Consider the following 8,865-nt stretch of genomic DNA (forward strand, 5'->3'; position numbering starts at 1 on the left):
AACATAGAAAAACGAAATTTGGGGAACCAAGTCGCCTTAGTGTACTGATCATTACCTGAAAGTATCATCCTGTTTGGGTGAAAAAATATTTCCTGAGATTTCTGGAGATTCGTATATTTGGGAAGCCTGGCAACCCCTTTCCATGAAAGTGTTTCTCGCCAGTCACTGCTTAGGGCTACATCAAGAGGAAACAAAACATAGAGATAGAACGTGAAACTACTTTATTGTGTCAAGTTTCAAGAAGCTAGCACAAACCGTGTTGGATTTAGAGTTCCAAATACATCTATCAATATAGGAGAAAACAGAGTGAAACCTAAAAATTCAAACTGTTACTGGAAATGAATGCTTCAACATAGAGGAACGACATTTGGGGAACCAAGTCGCCTTAGTGTACTGATCATTACCTGAAAGTATCATCCAGTTTGGGTGAAAAAATATTTGCTGAGATTTCTGGAGATTCGTATATTTGGGAAGCCTGGCAACCCCTTTCCATGAAAGTGTTTCTCGCCAGTCACTGCTTAGGGCTACATCAAGAGGAAACAAAACATAGAGATAGAACGTGAAACTACTTTATTGTGTCAAGTTTCAATAAACTAGCACAAACCGTGTTGGATTTAGACTTCCAAATACATCTATCAATATAGGAGAAAACAGAGTGAAACCTAAAAATTCAAACTGTTACTGGAAACGAACGCTTTAACATAGAAAAACGAAATTTGGGGAACCAAGTCGCCTTAGTGTACTGATCATTACCTGAAAGTATCATCCTGTTTGGGTGAAAAAATATTTACTGAGATTTCTGGAGATTCATATATTTGGGAAGCCTGGCAACCCCTATCCATGAAAGTGTTTCTCGCCAGTTACTGTTAGGGCTACATCAAGAGGAAACAAAACATATAGATAGAACGTGAAACTACTTTATTGTGTCAAGTTTCAAGAACCTAGCACAAACCTTGTTGGATTCAGAGTTCCAAATACATCTATCAATATAGGAGAAAACAGAGTGAAACCTAAAATTCAAACTGTTACTGGAAACGAACGCTTCAACATAGAAGAACAAAATTTGGGGAACCAAGTCGCCTTAGTGTACTGATCATTACCTGAAAGTATCATCCAGTTTGGGTGAAAAAATATTTGCTGAGATTTCTGGAGATTCGTAATTTTGGGAAGCCACCCCTTTCCATGAAAGTGTTTCTCGCCAGTCACTGCTTAGGGCTACATCAAGAGGAAACAAAACATAGAGATAGAACGTGAAACTACTTTATTGTGTCAAGTTTCAAGAAGCAGGCACAAACCGTGTTGGATTTAGAGTTCCAAAAACATCTATCAATATAGGAGAAAACAGAGTGAAACCTAAAAATTCAAACTGTTACTGGAAACGAAGGCTTCAACATAGAAGAACGAAATTTGGGGAACCAAGTCGCGTTAGTGTAGTGATCATTACCTGAAAGTATCATCCAGTTTGGGTGAAAAAATATTTGCTGAGATTTCTGGAGATTCGTATATTTGGGAAGCCTGGCAACCCCTTTCCATGAAAGTGTTTCTCGCCAGTCACTGTTAGGGCTACATCAAGAGGAAACAAAACATAGAGATAGAACGTGAAACTATTTTATTGTGTCAAGTTTCAAGAAGCTAGCACAAACCGTGTTGGATTTAGAGTTCCAAATACATCTATCAATATAGGAGAAAACAGAGTGAAACCTAAAAATTCAAACTGTTACTGGAAACGAACGCTTCAACATAGAAGAACGACATTTGGGGAACCAAGTCGCCTTAGTGTACTGATCATTACCTGAAAGTATCATCCAGTTTGGGTGAAAAAATATTTGCTGAGATTTCTGGAGATTCGTAATTTTGGGAAGCCTGGCAACCCCTTTCCATGAAAGTGTTTCTCGCCAGTCACTGCTTAGGGCTACATCAAGAGGAAACAAAACATAGAGATAGAACGTGAAACTACTTTATTGTGTCAAGTTTCAAGAAGCTAGCACAAACCGTGTTGGATTTAGACTTCCAAATACATCTATCAATATAGGAGAAAACAGAGTGAAACCTAAAAATTCAAACTGTTACTGGAAACGAACGCTTTAACATAGAAAAACGAAATTTGGGAAACCAAGTCGCCTTAGTGTACTGATCATTACCTGAAAGTATCATCCTGTTTGGGTGAAAAAATATTTCCTGAGATTTCTGGAGTTTCATATATTTGGGAAGCCTGGCAACCACTTTCCATGAAAGTGTTTCTCGCCAGTCACCGTTAGGGCTACATCAAGAGGAAACAAAACATATAGATAGAACGTGAAGCTACTTTATTGTGTCAAGTTTCAAGAACCTAGCACAAACCTTGTTGGATTCAGAGTTCCAAATACATCTATCAATATAGGAGAAAACAGAGTGAAACCTAAAATTCAAACTGTTACTGGAAACGAACTCTTCAACATAGAAGAACGAAATTTGGGGAACCAAGTCGCGTTAGTTTAGTGATCATTACGTGAAAGTATCATCCAGTTTGGGTGAAAAAATGTTTCCTGAGATTTCTGCAGATTCGTATATTTGGGAAGCCTGGCAACCCCTTTCCATGAAAGTGTTTCTCGCCAGTCACTGTTAGGGCTACATCAAGTGGAAACAAAACATAGAGATAGAACGTGAAACTACTTTATTGTGTCAAGTTTCAAGAAGCTAGCACAAACCGTGTTGGATTTAGAGTTCCAAATACATCTATCAATATATGAGAAAACAGAGTGAAACCTAAAAATTCAAACTGTTACTGGAAACGAACGCTTCAACATAGAAGAACGACATTTGGGGAACCAAGTCGCCTTAGTGTACTGATCATTACCTGAATGTATCATCCAGTTTGGGTGAAAAAATATTTGCTGAGATTTCTGGAGATTCGTATATTTGGGAAGCCTGGCAACCCCTTTCCATGAAAGTGTTTCTCGCCAGTCACTGTTAGGGCTACATCAAGAGGAAACAAAACATAGAGATACAACGTGAAACTACTTTATTGTGTCAAGTTTCAAGAAGCTAGCACAAACCGTGTTGGATTTAGAGTTCCAAATACATCTATCAATATAGGAGAAAACAGAGTGAAACCTAAAAATTCAAACTGTTACTGGAAACGAACGCTTCAACATAGAAGAACGACATTTGGGGAACCAAGTCGACTTAGTGTACTGATCATTATCTGAAAGTATCATCCAGTTTGGGTGAAAAAATATTTGCTGAGATTTCTGGAGATTCGTAATTTTGGGAAGCCTGTCAACCCCTTTCCATGAAAGTGTTTCTCGCCAGTCACTGCTTAGGGCTACATCAAGAGGAAACAAAACATAGAGATAGAACGTGAAACTACTTTATTGTGTCAAGTTTCAAGAAGCTAGCACAAACCGTGTTGGATTTAGAGTTCCAAATACATCTATCAATATAGGAGAAATCAGAGTGAAACCTAAAAATTCAAACTGTTACTGGAAACGAACGCTTCAACATAGAAGAACGAAATTTGGGGAACCAAGTCGCGTTAGTGTAGTGATCATTACCTGAATGTATCATCCAGTTTGGGTGAAAAAATATTTGCTGAGATTTCTGGAGATTCGTATATTTGGGAAGCCTGGCAACCCCTTTCCATGAAAGTGTTTCTCGCCAGTCACTGCTTAGGGCTACATCAAGAGGAAACAAAACATAGAGATAGAACGTGAAACTACTTTATTGTGTCAAGTTTCAAGAAGCTAGCACAAACCGTGTTGGATTTAGAGTTCCAAATACATCTATCAATATAGGAGAAAACAGAGTGAAACCTAAAAATTCAAACTGATACTGGAAACGAACGCTTTAACATAGAAAAACGAAATTTGGGGAACCAAGTCGCCTTAGTGTACTGATCATTACCTGAAACTATCATCCTGTTTGGGTGAAAAAATATTTCCTGAGATTTCTGGAGATTCGTATATTTGGGAAGCCTGGCAACCCCTTTCCATGAAAGTGTTTCTCGCCAGTCACTGTTAGGGCTACATCAAGAGGAAACAAAACATAGAGATAGAACGTGAAACTACTTTATTGTGTCAAGTTTCAAGAAGCTAGCACAAACCGTGTTGGATTTAGAGTTCCAAATACATCTATCAATATAGGAGAAAACAGAGTGAAACCTAAAAATTCAAACTGTTTCTGGAAACGAACGCTTTAACATAGAAGAACGACATTTGGGGAACCAAGTTGCCTTAGTGTACTGATCATTACCTGAAAGTATCATCCAGTTTGGGTGAAAAAATATTTGCTGAGATTTCTGGAGATTCGTATATTTGGGAAGCCTGGCAACCCCTTTCCATGAAAGTGTTTCTCGACAGTCACTGTTAGGGCTACATCAAGAGGAAACAAAACATAGAGATAGAACGTGAAACTACTTTATTGTGTCAAGTTTCAAGAACCTAGCACAAACCTTGTTGGATTCAGAGTTCCAAATACATCTATCAATATAGGAGAAAACAGAGTGAAACCTAAAATTCAAACTGTTACTGGAAACGAACGCTTCAACATAGAAGAACGAAATTTGGGGAACCAAGTCGCCTTAGTGTACTGATCATTACCTGAATGTATCATCCAGTTTGGGTGAAAAAATATTTGCTGAGATTTCTGGAGATTGGTAATTTTGGGAAGCCACCCCTTTCCATGAAAGTGTTTCTCGCCAGTCTCTGCTTAGGGCTACATCAAGAGGAAACAAAACATAGAGATAGAACGTGAAACTACTTTATTGTGTCAAGTTTCAAGAAGCTAGCACAAACCGTGTTGGATTTAGAGTTCCAAATACATCTATCAATATAGGAGAAAACAGAGTGAAACCTAAAAATTCAAACTGTTACTGGAAACGAACGCTTTAACATAGAAAAACGAAATTTGGGGAACCAAGTCGCCTTAGTGTACTGATCATTACCTGAAAGTATCATCCTGTTTGGGTGAAAAAATATTTCCTGAGATTTCTGGAGATTCGTATATTTGGGAAGCCTGGCAACCCCTTTCCATGAAAGTGTTTCTCGCCAGTCACTGCTTAGGGCTACATCAAGAGGAAACAAAACATAGAGATAGAACGTGAAACTACTTTATTGTGTCAAGTTTCAAGAAGCTAGCACAAACCGTGTTGGATTTAGAGTTCCAAATACATCTATCAATATAGGAGAAAACAGAGTGAAACCTAAAAATTCAAACTGTTACTGGAAATGAATGCTTCAACATAGAGGAACGACATTTGGGGAACCAAGTCGCCTTAGTGTACTGATCATTACCTGAAAGTATCATCCAGTTTGGGTGAAAAAATATTTGCTGAGATTTCTGGAGATTCGTATATTTGGGAAGCCTGGCAACCCCTTTCCATGAAAGTGTTTCTCGCCAGTCACTGCTTAGGGCTACATCAAGAGGAAACAAAACATAGAGATAGAACGTGAAACTACTTTATTGTGTCAAGTTTCAATAAACTAGCACAAACCGTGTTGGATTTAGACTTCCAAATAAATCTATCAATATAGGAGAAAACAGAGTGAAACCTAAAAATTCAAACTGTTACTGGAAACGAACGCTTTAACATAGAAAAACGAAATTTGGGGAACCAAGTCGCCTTAGTGTACTGATCATTACCTGAAAGTATCATCCTGTTTGGGTGAAAAAATATTTACTGAGATTTCTGGAGATTCATATATTTGGGAAGCCTGGCAACCCCTATCCATGAAAGTGTTTCTCGCCAGTTACTGTTAGGGCTACATCAAGAGGAAACAAAACATATAGATAGAACGTGAAAATACTTTATTGTGTCAAGTTTCAAGAACCTAGCACAAACCTTGTTGGATTCAGAGTTCCAAATACATCTATCAATATAGGAGAAAACAGAGTGAAACCTAAAATTCAAACTGTTACTGGAAACGAACGCTTCAACATAGAAGAACAAAATTTTGGGAACCAAGTCGCCTTAGTGTACTGATCATTACCTGAAAGTATCATCCAGTTTGGGTGAAAAAATATTTGCTGAGATTTCTGGAGATTCGTAATTTTGGGAAGCCACCCCTTTCCATGAAAGTGTTTCTCGCCAGTCACTGCTTAGGGCTACATCAAGAGGAAACAAAACATAGAGATAGAACGTGAAACTACTTTATTGTGTCAAGTTTCAAGAAGCAGGCACAAACCGTGTTGGATTTAGAGTTCCAAAAACATCTATCAATATAGGAGAAAACAGAGTGAAACCTAAAAATTCAAACTGTTACTGGAAACGAAGGCTTCAACATAGAAGAACGAAATTTGGGGAACCAAGTCGCGTTAGTGTAGTGATCATTACCTGAAAGTATCATCCAGTTTGGGTGAAAAAATATTTGCTGAGATTTCTGGAGATTCGTATATTTGGGAAGCCTGGCAACCCCTTTCCATGAAAGTGTTTCTCGCCAGTCACTGTTAGGGCTACATCAAGAGGAAACAAAACATAGAGATAGAACGTGAAACTACTTTATTGTGTCAAGTTTCAAGAACCTAGCACAAACCTTGTTGGATTCAGAGTTCCAAATACATCTATCAATATAGGAGAAAACAGAGTGAAACCTAAAATTCAAACTGTTACTGGAAACGAACGCTTCAACATAGAAGAACGAAATTTGGGGAACCAAGTCGCCTTAGTGTACTGATCATTACCTGAATGTATCATCCAGTTTGGGTGAAAAAATATTTGCTGAGATTTCTGGAGATTGGTAATTTTGGGAAGCCACCCCTTTCCATGAAAGTGTTTCTCGCCAGTTACTGTTAGGGCTACATCAAGAGGAAACAAAACATAGAGATAGAACGTGAAACTACTTTATTGTGTCAAGTTTCAAGAAGCTAGCACAAACCGTGTTGGATTTAGAGTTCCAAATACATCTATCAATATAGGAGAAAACAGAGTGAAACCTAAAAATTCAAACTGTTACTGGAAACGAACGCTTTAACATAGAAAAACGAAATTTGGGGAACCAAGTCGCCTTAGTGTACTGATCATTACCTGAAAGTATCATCCTGTTTGGGTGAAAAAATATTTCCTGAGATTTCTGGAGATTCGTATATTTGGGAAGCCTGGCAACCCCTTTCCATGAAAGTGTTTCTCGCCAGTCACTGCTTAGGGCTACATCAAGAGGAAACAAAACATAGAGATAGAACGTGAAACTACTTTATTGTGTCAAGTTTCAAGAAGCTAGCACAAACCGTGTTGGATTTAGAGTTCCAAATACATCTATCAATATAGGAGAAAACAGAGTGAAACCTAAGAATTCAAACTGTTACTGGAAAGTGAATGCTTCAACATAGAGGAACGACATTTGGGGAACCAAGTCGCCTTAGTGTACTGATCATTACCTGAAAGTATCATCCAGTTTGGGTGAAAAAATATTTGCTGAGATTTCTGGAGATTCGTATATTTGGGAAGCCTGGCAACCCCTTTCCATGAAAGTGTTTCTCGCCAGTCACTGCTTAGGGCTACATCAAGAGGAAACAAAACATAGAGATAGAACGTGAAACTACTTTATTGTGTCAAGTTTCAATAAACTAGCACAAACCGTGTTGGATTTAGACTTCCAAATACATCTATCAATATAGGAGAAAACAGAGTGAAACCTAAAAATTCAAACTGTTACTGGAAACGAACGCTTTAACATAGAAAAACGAAATTTGGGGAACCAAGTCGCCTTAGTGTACTGATCATTACCTGAAAGTATCATCCTGTTTGGGTGAAAAAATATTTACTGAGATTTCTGGAGATTCATATATTTGGGAAGCCTGGCAACCCCTATCCATGAAAGTGTTTCTCGCCAGTTACTGTTAGGGCTACATCAAGAGGAAACAAAACATATAGATAGAACGTGAAACTACTTTATTGTGTCAAGTTTCAAGAACCTAGCACAAACCTTGTTGGATTCAGAGTTCCAAATACATCTATCAATATAGGAGAAAACAGAGTGAAACCTAAAATTCAAACTGTTACTGGAAACGAACGCTTCAACATAGAAGAACAAAATTTGGGGAACCAAGTCGCCTTAGTGTACTGATCATTACCTGAAAGTATCATCCAGTTTGGGTGAAAAAATATTTGCTGAGATTTCTGGAGATTCGTAATTTTGGGAAGCCACCCCTTTCCATGAAAGTGTTTCTCGCCAGTCACTGCTTAGGGCTACATCAAGAGGAAACAAAACATAGAGATAGAACGTGAAACTACTTTATTGTGTCAAGTTTCAAGAAGCAGGCACAAACCGTGTTGGATTTAGAGTTCCAAAAACATCTATCAATATAGGAGAAAACAGAGTGAAACCTAAAAATTCAAACTGTTACTGGAAACGAAGGCTTCAACATAGAAGAACGAAATTTGGGGAACCAAGTCGCGTTAGTGTAGTGATCATTACCTGAAAGTATCATCCAGTTTGGGTGAAAAAATATTTGCTGAGATTTCTGGAGATTCGTATATTTGGGAAGCCTGGCAACCCCTTTCCATGAAAGTGTTTCTCGCCAGTCACTGTTAGGGCTACATCAAGAGGAAACAAAACATAGAGATAGAACGTGAAACTATTTTATTGTCTCAATTTCAAGAAGCTAGCACAAACCGTGTTGGATTTAGAGTTCCAAATACATCTATCAATATAGGAGAAAACAGAGTGAAACCTAAAAATTCAAACTGTTACTGGAAACGAACGCTTCAACATAGAAGAACGACATTTGGGGAACCAAGTCGCCTTAGTGTACTGATCATTACCTGAAAGTATCATCCAGTTTGGGTGAAAAAATATTTGCTGAGATTTCTGGAGATTCGTAATTTTGGGAAGCCTGGCAACCCCTTTCCATGAAAGTGTTTCTCGCCAGTCACTGCTTAGGGCTACATCA

Source organism: Spermophilus citellus (genome assembly GCF_964194105.1).
Source record: "Spermophilus citellus genome assembly, chromosome: 7".
In the NCBI taxonomy this organism is placed as follows: domain Eukaryota; kingdom Metazoa; phylum Chordata; class Mammalia; order Rodentia; family Sciuridae; genus Spermophilus; species Spermophilus citellus.